The sequence below is a fragment of the Oryctolagus cuniculus genome, chromosome 9, assembly GCF_964237555.1.
Source record: "Oryctolagus cuniculus chromosome 9, mOryCun1.1, whole genome shotgun sequence".
Lineage (NCBI taxonomy): Eukaryota > Metazoa > Chordata > Mammalia > Lagomorpha > Leporidae > Oryctolagus > Oryctolagus cuniculus.
Window position 1 is genome coordinate 26649055 of NC_091440.1, and position 18942 is coordinate 26667996.

Here is an 18942-nt window from a genome sequence, read left to right on the forward strand (position 1 = left end):
ATTACATTTAAGGTTATTACTGATAAGTAACAACTCATTCATGCCATTTTTTTCATAAATATTCCTGTTTCTTTTATTTCCTTTGTACATTCACTAGGACATTTTCTGCCTTCACTTTCTTTCATAATGATTACTGTTTTCTGTGGGTAGCACATCCTTAAGTATCATTTATAAGGCTTGAAAATGGTGACAAATTCTTGCAATTTCTGTTTTTTTTTTTTTTTTTTTGAGGTCTTTATTTCATTTTCATGTATACATGAGAGCTTTGCTTGGTACAGTGTTGTTCGTTGAAAGTTTTGTAGTTATCCAAGAGAAGCTGGGCTACAACTCTCCACTCTTTCCTAGCCTGTAGGATGTCTGAATAGAAACCAGATGTCAGGCAAATTGGAGATGTTTTAAAAGTAATCTAGGAGCTAGTGCAGTGGAACAGCATGTTAAAGTCCCATCCTGTAGTGCTGACATTCCATATGGATGCTAGTTTGAGTCCTGGCTGCTCCACTTCTGATCCAGCTCTATGCTATGGATTGGGAAAACAGTAGAAGATGGCCCCATTCTACTTCACCCACGTGAGAGACCCAGATGAATCTGCTGACTCCTCACTTCTCAGCTCTAGCTGTTGAGGTCATTTGGGGAGTGAACGCCAAATGGAAGACCTCTCTCTTTCTCTGGCTCTACCTCTCTCTGTAACTCTGTCTCTCAAACAAATAAAATAAATCTTTTTTTAAAAGAAAGTAATATGGTGTTTCTCTTGTGTACATATTAGAATCTTTTTTTAACTTTTATTTAGTAAATATAAATTTCCAAAGTACAGTTTAAGGATTACAATGCCCCCCCCCATAATTTTCCTCCCACTTGCACCCCTCCCATCTCCCGCTCCCTCTCCCATTCCATTCACATCAAGATTCATTTTTAATTACCTTTATATACAGAAGATTGATTTAGCATATATTAAGTAAAGATTTCATCAGTTTGCACCCACACAGAAACACAAAGTGGATCCAAGTGCTCCTCAGTGAGCATGAGCGTAGAACCATGTCTTCTCCCTGTTCAGCCATCGTGTACCCTCCTTCCTGATTTTTTTTAAAATAATGCTTATCTACATGGGTATTTATCTCTCCTATTTGTTTTATTTTCTTTCTTCTTTTTTGTTAAAAATATTTATTGATTTATTTGAAAAGCAGAATTAAGAGAGGGAGAAACTGATCTTCCATCTGCTGGTTCACTCCCCAAATGTCTACAATGGCTGGAATTGGTCCATGTCGAAGTCAGGATCCAGGAACAACTTCCAGGTCTGCCTTGTGGGTGCAAAGGTCCAATCATTTGCTTTTCTCAGGCCATTAGTAGAGGGCTGATTTGGAGGTGGAGCAACCAGTACCTATATATGACACCAACATTGCAGATGGAAGCTTAATTTACTATGCTATGATGCCAGCCCCTGCTACTTGTTTTTCTATTGTACTTTATTACTATCAATAATAACATTTGTTTAAGGAGATGGCATTTTGGCATAGCAGTTTGAGCTGTCGCTTGCAATACAGGGATCCCAACAAAGAACACTGGTTTGAATCCTGGATGCGCCACTACAGACACAGATCACTGCTAATGTACCTTGGAAAGCAGCAGATGATGCCCCAAGTGATTAGGTCCCTGCCATCCTTTTGGAGAAGCTAGATGGAGTTCCAAGCTCCTGACTTCATCTAGGCCTATTGAAAGGTTAAAGAGTCTCTCTCTCTCTCTATCTGCCTTTTTAAATAATAAATAAGTAAATATTTTAAAATTTGTATTAATTTTAGGCTGAAATGCTGCCTCAATCCTTAAACATTCCCTTTGCCTTCAATTGCTCCTCTCCAAAATTACTAGAACACATATGCTGTTAAGCACAACTCTAATAATAAAAATTCAAGTGCTAAGAATTTGCAAGAATGAGTCTAAATTTATTTAAGGTCCTCCAGAGTAGGGATCATCTCAAATTACCCATAAAATCTCTCATCATCTCCCTTTACTGCAACCAATCATATATAATTTTATTTCCTCATGGCAATGTTACTCCACTATAAGAATGGCATGTATAATCAACATAGTGATGAATATAGGTAAGTTATTTAGATAACTCACCATCCATATTTCTAGAGCAGCAAATCAGTTTAGGGATTCACTATTGTTCGCTCATGTATTCATTAGCCTCAGGTCGACCAAAAATGCTTCCCTGGCATCTCCTCCATCATTCTAAATTCCCTCTGAAATTTATTGCCAGTTGATCTTCTCTGAAATTTAGTTAGATATGTATATTATTAGATAAGTTAAATTATAAGATTAATCAGTAGATGGAAACAAGTTATATTCATTTGTTAATTTCCAAAATGTTTATTTCTGCCTAAAACATATCTAATTGTTCTTACAATTCACAGTTTTACATTGAAAATCTCAAAGATTTATGCTTCTTTTAATGTTTATGAACCCAGTTAGACTTCTCAAATTGATTCTGCATAAAAATAAACCTGTTTTTGGAGTGGTATTGTGATGTAGTTTTAAAGTGTCACACTTTCTGTGATGCTACATCCAATATTGGAGTGTTCTGTCACTCTGCCTTTAAAATAAATAAATAAATAAATCTTTTAAAAAGTAACTTAGGGACTGGGGCTATGGCATGATTGCTTAAGCCACAATCTCTAGCACCATTATCCCATATGGGTGCTGGTTGCTGCATTTCCAATCCAGAGCCCTGATACTGCATCCAGGAAAGCAGTGCTGGACAGCCCAGTTCCTTGAGTCTCTGCACCCATGTGGGAGACCCAGAAGTTCCTATATCTTGGCTCTTGCCATTGGCCTGGCCCAGCCCTGTCCATTGTAGCCATCTGCAGAAAGAACCAGCATGTGGAAGATTTCTCTCTCTGTAACTCTGCCTTTCAAATCAATAAACTATATCTTAATATTTAAAAACCTATTTTTTAAAAAAAGTAAAGTTACTCTAATTCCTTTTTCCTATTAACTTTTTGAAGTATCCCTGTGTGCGTGTCTTTTGTGTGTGTTTGAGAATTTAAACTTTTTCAACTAACATGACTTAAAAATAATGTATAAAAAGATTAAATTTCAAGTGTCTGCCACCTGTGAACCAAGGACAATTGTTGGCATCAAGCATATTGTTAAGACATCTATGTCTTGATTTGTTTATATTCAAAATTGTGTCTGTTTTAACTCTTCAAAAGTCACAGTGTGATTTATGGAAAGTTACCAGGAACTCATACATGTTTCACAGTAAAAAGTGGTGAGTTAATATAATTTACCAGTTACAAATGTAGAAAAACTTAAAACCATCATTCAGTCTCTTTATGTTGTATTGCTCAAATTTGCAGAAGTTAATTGCAACTTGATAGACTCATGTAGATAGCATTCTCTTCATTAGATGTAGAACTACACATTGCCTTTATCTTGTCTAAAATAGCTGTTGTCCAGCAGATGGCAGCACATGCAATATCATTGCATTTTAAGGAGAAAACAACTAAATGTTTAATTTTGAAATTATTGAACTTATTTAAACAAGACATACAAACTTCATTCTTTAATGCATATATATCTCCTTTGTATTTGCAAATTAAAGAGTAAGCCCATAAAATAACACCTTTTATTGAACTATTTAAGATTTTTGCTACACAGAATACAGATATCTATTTTAAAAATCTATAACGAATCAGAGTCCAACAAAATCATTTTATGCTTGCCAAATTTACAATGTTTTCTATAGTTAAAAATAAAAATAACCTATTTCCCACTTGTTCAGTGTCTTAAAGAATATGTCACTTGGTAATTTAATGAGTTTAGATTATCTCAAAATCTTGCTAAAACTCTTGAAGTGATCAATGGTATTTTAAAATCACATCTCTTCAATTTTTTAAATAAAGTTACTTCTTTAAAAATAAATATTTAACCATAAGAGATAAAACAGTGTGGAATGTTACAAGATAACCATACCAGGATCTCCTAATCTTCGGTTATGTTCTCCTAGCCAAAGTGCTTATTCATCAATCCAATGAAAAACATTATTTCCTTATGATGTCACTCATATATACTATGAGAAAGAGCCACTTTTATCGTTATTTTCCAGGAATGGAAGATGAGGCATCTCTATTTTCCAATGCTGTTTGATCTTCAAAATGTCCTTGAGAAGATAGTCTACAATATATTAGTTTTAAAGCCTATAAACATGATTGATCCATGACATTCATTTGTTAAATAAAAATATATGAAGTTGTCCCAATTATTGTCTAGTTCTGCCTTCTTGTGTTGCTACTTAACAAACAAAAGGGGTGGTTCTAAAACTGTGTTTACTTATCACAGTATCGTGGATCCTCTAGGCTGAGATGGGCAATTCTGCTTCATGTAGTATTGGCTAGCATTATCCACATAGCTGAATTCAGCACTCTCCTGTTTCTTAAACATGTAAAATTGTTTTGCCCACATATTTAGGCCCTTAGCTAATTAGGCCTTAGTCTGTAGCAGGAGGGTGGGATAGCTTATGGAGTGTCTAAGCCCTGTGCAATAAAAATGGAGCTAGCAAGTTATCTCTAACCCAAGGCATGAAATGTGTGGTATTTCATGCTAATCCAAAGTTCTAAAAATAATAAAATCCCACAATGAACTAATATGGGTGTGATATATTTTAAAATTTTAAGACAAACACAAAATACTCATCATCTGTCATACACCACGCGAAATAGTAACTGAAGGCAATATACAGTTCAGTGGTAGATATTCTGCATGCCTTTCTATTATGTCACACAACTGCATACTTGGGGATTATCAGCTACTATGACATATGCAAAGTACCATGGGAAAATCAGTGTGCATTATGAACAATATTATTACAAACTATATTTTCCCTTCAGGCCAAAAAATGTATTCATATCTTATTCATCCTCTGTTTTATTAAATAACACAACCATTTTGGTTATTTATGTCATAAAGATATGTTTTCTCTTAGGTGGTGACGATGAATGAGATATTTTTCCTGGTAATATGAATGCTTGCCTGCCCTAAATTTTCTTATTTTGGTCTGGTGTATGAAGTTACAATTCAGTCATTACACCCTGCTGAGGCAGACAAATTGTTTTCTGGGTGGAAAATTCCTTCTCTTCTTTGGGTATATGTATCAGTGAACATGGACACATCTAGAAACATATTTTAAACTTGAAAATCAGCAGCACTTTTGTTACATGAAACCAAAATAGCTTTTAGTGTTTCTACCTACTTGATCTAAAAGTTTTCCAATGCAGATTTTCTCTGCTTTGCCTCTTTTTTTCTAAGATAGGATCAGTTTTTACTGGAGAAGAGTTGTGTGTTCTTTGACAATGGGGAGAGAAGGGCTCAGATTCACTAGACATCCATGATTCTTTACTGGCAGCTTTTAATGAGGTGGATTGATTTTGGTTTTTTCAACTTTTATTTAATAAATATAAATTTCCAAAGTACAATTTTTGAATTATAGCGGCTTTTCCTCCCATAACCTCCCTCCCACCCGCAACCATTCCATCTCCAACTCCCTCTCCCATCCCATTCTTCATCATGATTCATTTTCAATTATCTTTATATACAGAAGATCAACTTAGTATACATAAGTAAAGATTTCAACAGACTGAACCCATAAAGACACACAAAGAATAGAGTACTTTTTGGGTAGTAGTTTTGCCGTTAATTCACATAGTACAACACATTAAGGACAGAGGTCCTACATGGGCAGGAGGTGCACAGTGACACTTGTTGTTGATTTAACAATTGACACTCTTATTTATGACGTCCGTAATCACCCGAGGCGCCTGTCATGAGCTGCCAAGGCTATGGAAGCCTCTTGAGTTCACCAACTCCGAAATATTGTGTAGGAATTTGCTGCAATAATGCAACTTTCTTCTACAACCTAATCTCTCAGCCTTGCTGTCAGCTCACCAGCTCTACACTATGGCTCTGTCAGTCTCCTCAGTGGAGAGGAGAATGACGTATTTGATTACCAAATGACCTGCCTTTCTCTGTCCCTGCAGTGCTTATGTTTCACAACATGATACTCCATGGCTTTCCATACAACCAAATTCCGTCTGAGTTCCAAGTAAAGCGGCAAGGTGGAGATTTGTCTTTCTATTTCCATCAAGCCATTTATTTCACTCCTCTGCACGACCAAAAAATTCAGAAGCAAATCCGGGCACTCTTATCTAAGTACCAATGTTCATGGCCTCTTGCTATATTTTTTGTCTTTTATTTTTGTTTTCAGCTTTTTACATCATTACATATTTACCATACATTATATTCTTCTTTATCTTGTGTGAAACTTGTTCCAACTCACTTCTAGGGGTTAAATGTCATGATGGATACAACATAAAATTATTTATTTGACAAAATGATGAAGATAAGTTAAACTGGCATTTCTCTCTTCAACTTGCCTCTGCTGAAAGTGAGTTAAAATTCTTAAATTAAATCGCATTATTATTTCCACTTAATATATAAAACACTGTTAAAGTGGGAATTGTTTTGCATTTGGTTGAGGCATCAGTGTTTAGTAAATATTTCCACGACCAAAATAACATGATAAGAATCTGTGTAATATGTGTAAAGGTAATATATCTGTATTGAGATCCAAGATCATCATAAGCTTTCAGAATCTGAATAATTCCAGGTGGCTGTGAAGAAAGAGATCAATTATTTGGAAAATGTAAGAATTCTATGACATTTTTATTCATTTCCAAATCCCTATTTTCTTAATTTTTTAATTTATATTTATTAGTTTCTCTAATTTCTAACTTAATTTCTTCTCATTTAAAATAAATGAAGCTTCAAGGAGACCACCCAGAATTTAACTTGCATCTCATGTTTCTGAAGGATGCACCTACTCTAAAATAATCCCAGAAATGATTCAAGTTGACAACTGTCGTCTCACTCTCTGGTGATAGAGTGAGAAAAGGAGACTTCATGGAGAAAGAGTAGGACTGATTCTTTCATTCTTTCAGGACAAAGGATGACTAAAAATGAGATGTGCACTAAGAGAAACAGCAAGTCTGGGGCCATCATTCAAAGTTCTTTTTGCTTACAATCTACCTGAAAACATGAGATGAAAAGTGACTTCATAGAAAATAACTTTAAATGATAGAAACTGAAGTGACAAACACAAAGAGGCCCATGCAGTGTAGTAGAAGATTACCCTAGAGGACTAAATATGATTCATAATTTGCACCTTGGAGTAAAGGTTTAGCTTTAAGCATATGTCACCATGCCTGAATAACGCCAGTAAACAAAGTCTTCCCCACCACTTCTCTTTACTTTACATGATCCCTATGTGCAGAAATGAGAACACAGTGCAGTACGCATGTGCACAGAGTGTCAAAACAGAGAAAGTTCTGTGTGGAAATACTGAGGAAGCTAACCACGCTTTCAACAGTTTAAGTGCCCTAAATCTGAAGCATCTGAAGCAACTCCAGCTAAAGGAAAATGCTTAACTTCATGTGGATGTCAAGGTACCTAGTGACAGATTTGAGCAGTTAAGAGATATTTCCACAGGTCCACAGCCCAGAGAGATTCAGGAACCACAGAACTGTTGTCAATGATCTCCAAACATGACTAGTCAACCAGTAAGGTGGAAAACAAGACACTCCTTTCTCTCTGAGATAAAAGACAAGAAGTGTGGAATGACTGATGCAGCGGACTAACCAACCTGTACTTTCATAAATTCCTTAGCCAAGCCTGACTTCTCTGTCGAACTACATCCACCTAAAGCATTCAGTGTTTGCATAATGGAGAAGTGGGTATGAAGTAGACATCCCAAGTGAAAATAGAAATAAAACAATAATGAAATTTAGGTAATTTTATTTAAAATGCCTTGTTAAGCCCAGTCATTTTGCACTTCAAATTATCTTCACTTGACACTCTCTCTCTCTCTCTCTCTATCTCTCTCTCTCTACATTTATATATATATATATATATATATATACATATATATGAGACAAATTATTGAAATTTTTGAACCCATGGACATTGATCAGCATTTTTACATTAGTTCATAAGATCCAACTCAATGTTCACAGCTTCTTCAAAGTCGAATTCGAAGTGGACAGCTTTCCATTATTAAAATTCCTTCTACTTAATTCTGTTTTGGGAGGTTCGCCAAGCATGTTTCATAGCCTGATTCATTGTGTTTGTTTGCATCTAGTTCAGCTCTGGGGGAAGGAGGGGAAATAAGAGGCACTTATAATCATCATACATTAGGCTCTATTCAGAGGAAAGAGAATATATCAGATAATTCAATTTACACTGTGCATAGCTCAGACACTCATTGTGACTTCCTCCTGAAATTCTAACTAGTGAAGAGTGAAACTGCCATTATCTCAGGTTTATCTTGTTTTTTTTACAAGAGTTCTCAAATTGCAATCACAAACAAATGTGCACGTGTGTGCACACACACAAAGACAAGGAAACCTTGCTTAGTTTTTCAAATGTAATTATGAACCCATATTACAAATCAAACAATTCTCTTTTAATCATTGTTTATAGTTACAACTACGTTGTAGATATCTTATTCGTTGCTATTTTAGTAGACTTCATCTAGTCAGATAATTTCCTTTTATCACCCAAATTATCCTCAATGAAGGTTGCTGTTTGTAAGAACGTCTTCTTACTCGTCGTCAGCATAAACAGGAAAATCACAAAGTCATTCTTGTCTGCTGAACATTTTTGAGAATCCTTCCATGCAGACGTAAGTATTATACAGGATGTTCCAGCAGTCTTGGACATTCCATCACTTATTTTCAGTTTCTGTTACCAGATAGAGATTGTAGGCCTCAGACGAATTTCTACAAGAGATCCACACCTCCAAACAAATGAAAAATAGAAGCGTTTGGGTAAGTGGCTTCTTGAGTATGTTTCACATCTTCAGTAACAAGTGCCGTGAGCTCCGTGGATAGAAGAGGAGACATTTTCCTGAGGATGTTTTAGCACTCAGTAAAGTCACTGTGAAGGTGGCTGGTTGCCCACAGCTTAGGCAGCTGTTGAAGAATGCCACTGCATTTGGATTGTTTCTCTCTCTCCGTCGGGAAAGTCTCATTGAAGCACAATGCAAAGATTCCGACCGTCACTGTCTCAGGGATGGATACAGGGAATGGTGACAAGCAAACGCTTCCTGCCAAAACTACTCAGCAGAAGATCTTGAGCTTGGAGCCTTCTGTAGCTCAAATCAACCAAGCGTCCCTTCTCAATATCCCTGGCTTTGTTGAGCAGGGCTGCAAACTAAGGACTCAAAAAGCATCAGAGTCAACAGGCACAGGCAGCTTCCTGCAGGAGTTGGAGGAGTGTACACATGGGTGGACAATGCTTTAGGTGCTAGACGTCCCCGGGCGGGTAGCCAAGGTGGAATCTGAGCACAATCAAGTCTCCCCTGTGTTCCCTCCTCCAAGGCCTTCTGAGGACAATGGCCTGCCTCACACTTCAGCTAGGACTCACTTGCCCCAGTCAATAAAGATACCCTCGAGATCATGCACAAACTAAAAGTACCCTACGTCCTCTGGGTGCTGCTCTTGGTGTGTCAGCAAAATCAGGCTCCCAGAATGATCGCAGAGTTCAAGCTGATCCTGGACTCAATGTGTTTGACAAGCTGGTTTGTAGGAAGCATTCAGCATTCAGCATTTGCCCTTTTTTAAGATTTATTTTATTTATTTGAAACACAGAGTTACAGAGAGAGGTAGAGACAGTGAGGTCCTCCATTCTCTGGTTCACTCCCTAGATGGCCCCAGCGGCCCGAGCTGCGCTGATCTGAAGCCAGGAGCCAGGAGCCAGAGCTTCTTCCGGGTCCCCCATGCAGGTGCAGGAGCCCAAGGACTTGAGACATCTTCTACAGATTTCCCAGGCCACAGCAGAGAGCTGGATCAGAAGAGGAGCAGTTGGACTAGACCCAGTGCCCACATGGGATGCCGGTGCTTCAGGCCAGGGCTTTAACCCGCTGCACCACAGCATTGGCCCCACATCTGCCCTTTTTTTCCATGGTCACAACAAGAACTGTGACTAACCCCAGACATCACCTTGAAGATAGTTTCTGAGGCTTCTTCAGAGTGTTAGCAATCACCACGAGAACAAGTATCTGCTTTTTTTTAATTGATTGATTGATTGATTGATTTGAAAGGCAGAGTTACAGACAGGCGGGGGGGGGGGGTCTTCCATCTGCTGGTTCACTCCCCAGATGGCTGCAAGGGCGGAGTCTATGATGATCTGAAGCCAAGAATCAGGAGATTCTTCCAGGTCTCGCATGTGGGTGCGGGGGTCCAGGGACTTGGGCCGTCTTCTACTGCTTTCCCAGGCTGGAACAGAGAGCTGGATCAGAAGTAGAGCATCCCTGGCGCTTACATGTGCCACAGCACTGGCCCCAAGTGTCTGCTTCTTAACTGGGAGCTAATAGAACTCAGTGTCAGTTCTCTCAAGGCCAACATCCCCTAGGTGGAAGACGTTCTCAATACTGACAGGAGTTGGGTGTGTGATGGCAAGAGGGCCTTATTAACTCGGCTGCTGCAGGTCATGCAGAGGGATTCTGCTGAGTCACTCTGCAGGTTTTGGCAAGGCCAGGCTGCAGAGTTTCCTACAGGAGCCCACCTCCTGTGCGGAGCAGATGGTACTGCTGCAGCCTGTCCTGCACTGCATCGTGGACAGCAAGTGAAAGACAAGGGATGTGCTCCAGAGGAACTTTTATCTCCTGGGTGAGCTGATGAAGGTTGACGCTGAGGCATTCAGCAGATTCAATAAATACATCAACACTGATGCAAAGTTCCAGTTGTTCCTGATCAACAGCTCTGTGGTGGATCAGCATGCTGGGGTGCTCTGTCACTCTGTCACTGAACTGATTCGAAAACCAGGTGGACATGGCAGTGGCCGAGGTCTTGTCCAAGTGCCGCCTGCCAGCCTACATATCTCAGGTCCCATGCAGAGGTCTGTCCTCTTCTGCGTCATCAACCTCCTCCATGTGCTGATGCTGACCCAGGAGAAATTCATCTATGTTGACACCAGCCTGGGGATCCCCACACTGGCACAGAGGAAAGAGCGGCTGCCCCGTGCCTTTGGCTGCTACAGTGGATGGAGCACAGCAAGAAATAGCCTGGCTTCCTATGCAACAACTCCCACAGCCTGCTGCACTTCTCTGCTGCTCTCTGCCTGCCCCAGGTCTTCAGGCACAGCTGTGGTGCGAGGGAGCATCTTAGAAGACCTTGGCCCTAGGTTTGAAGGCCCAAGGTCACTGAGGAGCCTCAGTTTCCTCAAGATACCCAGAAGAGAACAAGGGCACCATGCTTACACTTCCCACAGGGGCGGGGCCCATGTGGAGGTCAGGAAAGTTTAAAAACAGCTGTGTCTGAGCTGTCCATCTCTTGGCTGTAGGTCCTGGGGTGTGGAGGGATGGCGTGTGTCTCCTCCACCAGTGAACCAAGTCTCTCTTGTCCCTGGCCTCGGGCTCAGGCAAAAGAACCCTGTCCTCCCCAAAACTGCCCATTCCTTGTCTTCCTTTAGTTCCTCTGGTTCTGTTTGCTCTTGGGTGGCTGTGTTCATCTCAGGGGGTTCCTGGAGAAGTGGGAGGGGGTTTCTCTCCCTCCTCTGGGGCATTGGGGTGGCTGTGCCTGCCCCACTCCTAATTTGGGCAGCATCTCCTGCCTGAGCCTAGACACAGGAGCCTAGCTGGGAGACCACCCGCAGCCCCTCTTTGTGTTACCAATTTATTAACAGCAAACAGACTAATCAAATGGAGACTATTAAAGAACTTTATTTTAAATGACTAAAAAAATTGTTGTTGAATAATATAACTATCACTTCCTGGCTTGCCACTTACAGGTTTTCCAAAAATTTCTGAGTAAAGTAATAAATACATTTATAGCCATTATCATTAGACTTTGCAAGAGGAAGTGTAATAGATATAATAATCTGACTTTGAAAACCATAATCCAAAACATATCAAATGCAGGGGAATTAGGACATACAGTTTTTCAAACATGGGGATATGTATGTCGTTGAATAGTGAGGCAGCAGTGGGATGTTGCACATGAAGTAATTCTTACACTAGAATTTTTTAAAATAGTGACTTTGCTCTTACTGTCTTAAGATATTTATGGGTTAACACCTATTTGCAACAGTAAAATAGATCAAGAAGATGTTAGCTAGCATATCACTTAGCAGGCCAAGAAAGAATTTTCTTTTAAAAAAAATAAAAATCTTTAAATACTATTACCTTAATATAGATTCATTTAAATAAAGGATAAGCCTTTAGAATTGAAGTACTTAAAATTGCTCAGATTTATCTATCTGCGAGATAAAACTCCACATTAAGTGTTGGAACAGATGGGCAAGTGTTATGTATTTGGCAACCTGTTTTCCATTATATAAACTAAATTGACTGTTTTGCATATGTGTAGGGCAGAATACTATGTACCACTTTGATCTTTCCCATTACTGCAAATACTGCATATGACTGTTACACAGATGCCTTTTAAAACTAATGTGGTTTCTATCCAATAATTTGGATAACCTGATGTTGCATTTTAGACACATTACAGGGTACAGACAAGAAATTTAGTCAACAATTTAATTAATCAGAAGTTGTACTTCTACAATACAATAACTATCTCGGGGGTCAGGAGGGACAGTGTTTGGCCTGGTGGTTAAGACGCTTGCATCGATTTCAGAATATCCAGGTTCAATTCTCAAGCCTGGCTCTTGGCTTCAGGTTCCTGACAATACAGACTCTGGGAGGCACCAGTGACGACCCACACACCTGAGTTCTTCCACCCGTGTGGGAGACCTGGGATGAGTTCCTGGCATTGAGCTTCTGCCTGGCCCATCTCTTCTGCCTTTTTTGAGGAGTTGGGGAATGAACCAGCAGAAAGATCATGACCTCCAGGTGTGTGTGTGTGTGTGTGTGTGTGTGTGTTTATGTGGCAGGGTGGTGTGTGTGGTTGTCTCTCAACTGAAAAATAAAAATTAAAAAATCCTACCACCCTCCTCCTCTTTCTCTCTTTCTGTCTGTAGCTTTGCCCTTCAAATAAATAAATAAATCTTTTTTAAAAAATAAAGGAATAAATTTAAACTTACAAGGTGAAATTTACTGAAATCCACACATGAAGAGATTGTCAAAAATTCATGGAAAACATGCATAATGAAAAATATAAACATAAATTTCAAAATTATTGTAGCAAGATAATAATATGCTTTAATTCCATATTTCATGAACTCTTTAAGACTGTATTTGTCACCAGTCTGCTTCTCACTGGACTGAGGTACACACAATAATTCTCTAAGAATTATTAGCTGTAATAGGTCTTATTATGAAATGTAATTAGGTCTCTTCAAAATCACATTCAATTCATTCCTTCTTCTAATTTTACTTAGATTTATTTGGAATGCATTATATCCCTTTTCAAGGTTAAGCTATGCTTGACAGAGGGAGAGTTAGGAAGCAGAAATTATGACATTTATAACTCCTTTATCTTTTCCTTCCTCCTTCTTATAATTTTCCTTGGCAATAGTGAGGCTGTCCATATCTCTTCTCTTCTTGAAAAGGCTTCCATTTAGTCATATACACTTAAAATTTCAGGCAACATAGGAAAACAATTTTTTTTTTTTTTTTCATTCAAGTGTTGAGAGTGAATGCAGTTACGAAGGCACTAGCAATACACTCTGGATTTTACCAATATCAAGTTCATCCAAGATTCCAATGCAATGCTGTGGAAATGGTATACAATAAATCTGAGTCTATAATGACCCAGAAATCCTGTAGGCTTTCCCCAGCCTTTTTCCTATGCTTGGAAAGATTTAAAGGCTTTAGAAGAAGTGAGCACCACAAGTAGAGAGGAAAGACACTTCAATTCCTGTTTGCAGCAGTGAAGAGATTTCTGGTCAGAAACTACCCCACTGGAGTCTGCACATTTAAGAAATTCATTTTCCTTGTCTGAAGCTAAGACAAATTAAATTATGAATGCTAATAAGAAGTTATTATGAGTTTTCTAAACGTAGAATTAAAAATGAGATGCAAACAATAAGCATGTCTTATGTAAATCATTAAAGATATTTCCATAAATAATGTATTAATTCCATTATTAATTAATTTTAGTGGTACTCATTTTTTTTACTTTTCCAATTTTAGCAAGAATTAGTTTTTCATTTGTTCTCTAAATTGCTAAAAGCCCTTACTTTTTCCATGTATTTTAATCTTTAAGATTCGATTTTTCTTCATTGTCATAAGTAGTAGAAAAAAATCAAATGATTTCTCTGCAATATTACTTACTGCAAAGATCATTTTAGTAAAAAAAAAAAACCCTAACAAATACAAAAATGATATATTCTTTTTAAAGTCTAAACTGTACCCCCATCTCATCTTTATTTTCTTTTTAAACAATTTATTTATTATTATTATTATGTTTGAAAGGCAGAGTTAGACAGTGAGAGAGAGAGAGAGAGACAGAGAGAGAGTTATAGACAGTGTGAGAGAGACAGAGAGAAAGGTCTTCCTTCTATTGGTTCACTCCTCCCAATGACCGCCACAGCTAGCGCTGCGTCGATCTGAAGCCAGGAGCCAGGTGCTTCCTCCTGGTCTCCCATGCGGGTGCAGGGACCCAAGCACTTGGGCCATCCTCCACTGCCCTCCCGGGCCACAGCAGAGAGCTGGACTGGAAGAGGAGCAACTGGGACTAGTACCCAGCACCCCAACTGGGACTAGAACCCAGGGAGCCAGTGCTGCAGGCGGAGGATTAGCCAAGTGAGCCACAGCGCAGCCAATATTTATTATTTTTTATAAAAGAAAAAAGATCTTATTTTAGTGGAATGCAGGAAAGCACTATAAATAATAAACAAATAGAAAAAAAAAAAACACTATTTCACCCATATACAGTAAATTCAAAATAATGGTAGATCATTAAAACTATGGTAGATAACTTTCTTAACCACTAGTTTGGCAAAGATATAAAGCAAAGTTTGATAAAACCATATTTGTGGCAATATTCATGCACATAAGTATCCTTTCCCTTCCCTTCCCTTCCCTTCCCTTCCCTTCCCTTCCCTTCCCTTCCCTTCCCTTCCCTTCCCTTCCCTTCCCTTCCCTTCCCTTCCCTTCCCTTCCCTTCCTTTCCCTTCCCTTCCCTCTTTTCTTTCTTTTCTTTTTCTTTTAGCTCCCACACATAAGGGAGAATATGGGGAACTTGTTTTTCTGTGTCCAGCTTATTTTACTCAACGTTATGTCTTCCAGTTGTGCCCATTTTGCTGCAAATAAAAGAATTTCATTGTTTTTGATAGCTCAATAAAATGCCATTTTTTTTGTAAACTTTCTTTATCTGTTATTCTGATGATGGGCATCTTGGTTGATTCCACATTTTGGCTATTGTGAACAGTGCTACTATAAACATAGTGGTGCAGGTATCTTTTTGATACAACACTTTCCTGTCATGTGGGTATATAGCCAGAAGTGGGAATGCTGAATCATATGGTACAATTATTTTTACATTTTATTTTTTTTTATTTTTTTTTATTTATTTTTTATTTTTTTTAAAACTTTTATTTAATGCATATAAATTTCCAAAGTACGACTTATGGATTACAATGGCTTCCCCCCCATACCGTCCCTCCCACCCACAACCCTCCCCTTTCCCATTCCCTCTCCCCTTCCATTCACATCAAGATTCATTTTCGATTATCTTAATATACAGAAGATCAGCTTAGTATACATTAAGTATGGATATCAACAGTTTGCTCCCACACAGAAACATAAAGTGAAAAATAATAGATGATTTTTTTAAATGATGATGAAATCAGAGCAGACCTATTGTCATGTTTAATCCCAGTGAGAGTCAAGTTGGGAATTGATAATTTCTTTTTTTTTTTTTTTTTTTTTTACAGAGGATCAGTTTAGTATGCATTAAGTAAGGATTTCAACAGTTTGCACCCCCATAGAAACACAAAGTGAAATATATTGTTTGAGTACTCGTTATAGCATTAAATCTCAATGTACAGCACATTAAGGATAGAGATCCTACATGAGGAGTAAGTGCACAGTGACTCCTGTTGTTGGCTTTACCAATTGACACTCCTGTCTATGGCATCAGTAATCTCCCTATGCTCCAATCATGAGTTTCCAAGGCTATGGAAGCCCTCTGAGTTCTCCGACTCTTATCTTGTTTAGACAAGGTCATAGTCAAAGTGGAGGTTCTCTCCTCCCTTCAGAGAAAGGCACCTCCTTCTTTGATGACCTGTTCTTTCCGCTGGGATCTCACTCGCAGAGATCTTTTGCCAGAGTGTCTTGGCTTTCCATGCCTGAAATACTCTCATGAGCTTTTCAGCCAGCTCCGAATGCCTTTAGGGCTGATTCTGAGGCCAGAGTGCTATTTAGGACATCTGCCATTCTATGAGTCTGCTGAGTATCTCACTTCCCATGTTGGATCACTCTCCCCTTTATTTACTCCATCAGTTAGCGTTAGCAGGTACTAGACTTGTCTATGTGCTCCCTTTGACTCCCAGTCCCTTCACCATGACCAACTGTGAACTGAAACTGATCACCCGGAACAGTGAGATGGCATTGGTACATGCCACCTCGATGGGATTGAATTGGAATCCCCTGGTATGCTTCCAACTCCACCACTTGGGGCAAGTCAGCCTGAGCATGTCCCAAATTATACATCTCTTCCCTCTCCCATTCCCACCACCATGTTCAACAGGGATCACATTTCAGTTAATTTTCAACACTTAAGAATAACTGTGCATCAATTACAGATCTAAACCAGTCATATTAAGTAGAACAGATAAAAAAACTACTAAGAGGGATAATGTATTTAGTTGTTCATTAACAGTAAAGAAATGTCCATAATGTTTTCCATAGCAGCTGAATTAATTTACATCTCCACCATCAGGGTATAAGTGTTACCCTTTCTGCACATCCTGGGAACATTGTAACTCTCTGTCTTTTGTATTTCAGCCCTTCTGACTGGGTGAGGGGATAGCTCATTGTGATTTGGATTTACAATTCTCTGGCAGATAGTGGTGTTGAACAGTTTTTCGTTTATCTGGTGGCCATTTGTATTTCCTGTTTTGAGAACTGTCTATTGAGGTCCTTTGCCCATTTCTTAACTGGATTATTTTGTTGTTATTGTTGAGTTTTTTTCTAAGTTGCTGATATATTGTGGATGATAATCCTTAGCCAAGTACATAGCTCACAAATATTTTCCCTATTCTGTTTTATGTCTCTTCACTCTGTCGAAGGTTTCTTTTGCGGTGCCGAGGCTTCAGTTTTATATAGTCACATTTGTTGAGTTTTGTGTTTGTTGCTTGGGCTTTAGTGTTCTTATCCAAGAAATGGTCACCTACACATGTTCCTCCTTGATTTTCTTAAAGGAATTTGATAGTCTCGGGTTTTAATGTTAGGTCTTTCATCCATCTTGAGTTGATTTTTGTATATAGTGAGAGGTATGAATCTACTTTCATTCTGCATATATACATCCAAGTGACCTAGCATCATTTGTTGAAGAGATTATCTTTACTCCAAGGTGTGGTCTGTGCACTTTTGGCAAAAATAAATTGGCTGTATGTGCATGGATAAATTTCTAGGGAATCTATTCTATTCCATTTGTATGTTAGAAACAAAATGTAGGAATAATGAAATGCTTTATATCATCTACAAAATGGACTTTTATTAGTGGTTGTTGCTATTTATAGTGAAATTTGTTTAATACGGTATTTAGATCATTCAATTTACTAATGTAACTATTGAAAAATTATCTATGTAGATATAGTTTGTGGTCTCCTGGAAATATATAAAATTGCAAGTAATTTTTCATAAATTTCAATTGTATAATACAGGAAATGCTAGCTTTCCAGTATCAAAAGCTCATGTAAATTTTTATCACTTGGAGAAACTTGGACCAAGCTCACATATATCCTTTCATATATAGAACTTGCCGTATGAATTAATACCTCAGAGATGACATAGCTTCCAGGAAAGTAAATTCATCATATAAATGATTCAAAATAGATTTGATACTTGAAAATTATTATTACTTGAAAATTATTATTATCATTCAAAGGAATGAAATGTTTACTTAAATATAATCTAGGATATAGAATTTTTTAAAAAAATAAAGGTATAGGTTATAAAATGTTTAATGAGTTTTAGAATTTAAATAAATAAACATACTCTTTCCTCTATGTTGCCACATGCTTAAGATTTTCTTTAGTATTTGCTAACAGCAGAGGGAGATATTGAACTACAAATTAAGACTTTTCAGTTCATGTCTTGTGCAGGAATTATAGCCAGTTGGAAATTTGATTTTGTGCTTATTTTCTTGAAAAAAAGCATATTCTTTTACAAGTATTTTATGCAGATTATCTTTCCCCTGAAGTTCAATGTTTCAAGGAAGTTCATGGAAGATGCAATTAAAAGATAAAGTTATTCCAGTGTCAAATAATCTATGCATAGTTTTTTCTTCTTGTACATTTCGCATGAACTTTTTTAAAGAATCTTTGAATACACAATTTCAAAAAACCTAGAAATTTATCTTTTGAGTTTACCTTTCCACAATCATATTGAAGTACCCTTGAATGCTGAACAAGCAAAAAAGCATTTTGCAAAATCTAAAAAAAAGTAATCACAATTTTATTATGTCATTTAACACTTTAAATTTTTCATTTTAACTATCAAGTATCTGAAAACTTAGGCATTTACTTCATTAGAAATGATTAGTATAATAATGAATGATGTTTTACACGCACCAGGCTTGAATGGGCCTCTCTGATAATTTATTGGCTGTGACCTCCAGTAAGTGATTTTCTTTCTTCACTATCAGTCTCCTCAACTGTAAAATGAAGAGGACAATAATATGTCCTTGTAGGGCTATTATGAAGACTAAGAACAAAGGAAGTACAGTATGTGTCTAACAAAGTACTCTCCTGATAAAGATAATCATT

At 37.8% G+C, this 18942-nt stretch overlaps 1 pseudogene; it reads left to right on the forward strand.

The window, feature by feature from the left end:
• The first annotated feature begins 9027 nt into the window (after positions 1-9027).
• LOC103349129 (short transient receptor potential channel 4-associated protein pseudogene) lies at positions 9028-11229 on the forward strand (annotated as a pseudogene).
• Positions 11230-18942: the final 7713 nt, after the last annotated feature.